At 37.3% G+C, this 2,825-nt stretch overlaps 1 non-coding gene across 1 annotated transcript; it reads left to right on the forward strand.

Moving 5' to 3' along the window:
• The first annotated feature begins 1,137 nt into the window (after positions 1-1,137).
• Positions 1,138-1,244, forward strand: LOC140858294 (small nucleolar RNA R71). The gene has a single exon (XR_012141860.1). It is a non-coding gene; the product is annotated as a small nucleolar RNA R71 (small nucleolar RNA).
• Positions 1,245-2,825: the final 1,581 nt, after the last annotated feature.

Here is a 2,825-nt window from a genome sequence, read left to right on the forward strand (position 1 = left end):
GTCCTTTTCCTAGTGCAGAGATCTTTTAAAAATTTGGCATAAGTTGAAACCTGATGGATTATATCTAAAAGAGGAATATTAACTTGGACTTGTTTAAATACCTCTAAAATTTTGTCTAAATATTCAGATTTATTGGATTTCAGTCTGTTTGGAAAAGGAGCTCTAGGACTTTTAAGTACTGGACTTGGTGAATTTTCAGTTTCTGGTGCTTGAGGTTGAAAGGTAGTAGTTTTAGAAGGTGACTCGACAGATGAGTCATCTATATCATCAAGTGCAACTACCTTATTGTCTATTTGTTTTCCTGATCTTAAGGTATGAATGGCATTTACACCATTAACTTGGTTTCCTTGTTGGGGTCGTGGACCATTTTGGTTCCTAGGATTTGGCTCAGGTTGGCTAGGTAACCTACCATGTTCTCGTTCACTAATGGTCGAAGCCAGCTGACTTACTTGCATTTCCAGACGGGCTATAGCTTGGGTGTTATTATTTATGAGTTGACCCATGGTTTGCATAAAGTTGGTATGTGTCTTCATCATGGCTTCTAGGCTTTTCTCTAAAGAGGTAATTTTCTTATCATTATCATGGAAGCCTGGCGGGTTGTTCATTACTAGGTTGGACCTTAGATTTTGCTGATTGAAATTTGGATTGCCTACATTAGGATTCTGGGACCATGAGAAATTCGGGTGATTCCTCCAACCTGGGTTATATGTGGGTGCATAAGGATTGTTCAATGGTCCTTGATAGGTGGCATTCACCTGTGCACCCTCATTCGAGTAGGAACATTCTTCTAAGACATGGTCTGGTGCATTGCACCCTTTACACATGGGTGCAGATATTTGATTTACATTGGCTGGTCTCTGTAATTCTAAGGCTTCCAATCTACGTGTTAAGGTTGCAATCTTGGCCTCTGATGCTAGGGTTGGTTGAATTTGATGCATTCCTCCTCTTGAAGGTGTAGCTTTATTAGGTTCCCTAGTTGTTTCCCACTGTAAATTTTTCTCGGCTAGGTCTTCTAAGAATTGCCAAGCTTCAGTAGTTTCTTTGTCCATAAATTGGCCTTGGCACATGGACTCTAGCATGGTTCTTGAGTTTGAATCTAACCCCTCATAGATGATCTGGCATAGTCTCTAAGTTTCTATTCCATGGTGTGGGCATTGGGTCAAAAGATTCTTGAAACGATCAAAGTACTTCCAAAATAATTCACCAGCTAGTTGGTAAAATTGATTTATTTCATTCCTAATCCTAGCTGTTTTATGATGGAGAAAATATTTTTTTAAAAATGTTCTCACAAAGCCCTCCCAGGTAGTGACAGAATAGTTTGGCAGACTATAAAGCCACTTCTTAGCATTGTCCTTAAGGGCAAAGTTGATTAATCTAAGTTTGACCTCATCCTCTGTTAATTGCAGTTTCATGGTTGCACATACCTCCTCAAATTCTCTAATAAATATCTAATAAATATATAAGCATCCTCTAATCCTGTGAATTTTGGAAGCATATTTATGATTTGAGGTTTGATTTCAAAATTGTTAGCTGTGGGTTGTGGCAACCTGATACAAGATGGTTGGATGGAGCCAACTGGATAACACAAATCCTTAAGGGTTATGGGTTGGATTGGTTCAGCCATTGGAACAACAGGAATTGACTCAATTCTAACTAGACGACCCGACACTCTTCTCCACACACGAGGTGTACGGTTCTCGATGTTTATACATTTTTTTTTTCCAAACAAGTGAAACAATAAATTAAACTCAATCTATCCTAGGGTTAACCTAAATCTAGACAGCTCCTAACTTGTTCCAAGATGACCCTTCAAGCCTTCCAAGTGGAGATTGATCAACTAGTTAGCTAGATAAGTATAAGAGGTGGGAGGTTCACTCATCGTTGCCTTTCTAGACACCAAACGAGTTGGCCAGGCCAGCAACTGAACCAATTTAACAAACCACCCTCAGGGACTTGCCTAGACACCAACTAATCAAACAACTCAAACTTGGTAGAACTCTTAGGGTTCCTTGTCCTATTGAGCTCGAATTCCTTAAGGTTGACGTCTAATTGATTTTAAGATTAAAGGTCTAGGTAATGCAATATGATGGAGATGGTTTTTGGGCTAAGGAAGGGTAATGAAATCCCCACCTTATCTTGTTAATGGGTTGATGCCCTTAGATTAATTATAAAAATACAAATGCAAATAAACAAGATGACCAAGAATGTAAAAGATTTTAATTTAGAATTTTTTTTTTTAATTTTGATATTTTACTTCACGATTATGAAATATCTTTTGTTTTGTTTTATTTTATTATTTTTTTTTTGTGATTAAGTAAATTCAAATGATTAGGTCTAAAGGAAAAGTAATTAACTAAAAATAATAAAAGAGAAATTAGAAGCATACCTGAGTTTTCCAGCAATCACCAACTAAATATAGAAACCTAAAGGAAAAAGAAAGAGAGTTATAACGCACGAAGAACAAATATTTGAAAACAATTTAAAACGCCAAATCCCCGGCAACGGCGCCAAAAACTTGATGTGCAAATCTTAAAATTTGTAAATAAAACCGCAAGCGCACGGTGTGCAGAGTAGCACGACCAGCGAGTACGGGTCGATCCCACAGAGACTTGGTTTAAAAATGATTTTCAAATCTATGCTCAAGCGAGCTTTAACAAAAATCGAAAGTTGTTTGCTAAAGACAATAAGACTAAGGATCTAAGGTTTTTGAATCCACTAGATCTAGATTAGAAAATTCTACCTAGAATTTTTCTTATTGATCCTAACGACTACTCCTCTTGTCTTTCCCAAGCATAGATTATGAAGGGACTAAGGCCCAACGATAA

This window comes from Elaeis guineensis, chromosome 5 (assembly GCF_000442705.2).
Source record: "Elaeis guineensis isolate ETL-2024a chromosome 5, EG11, whole genome shotgun sequence".
NCBI classification, from domain to species: Eukaryota; Viridiplantae; Streptophyta; class Magnoliopsida; order Arecales; family Arecaceae; genus Elaeis; species Elaeis guineensis.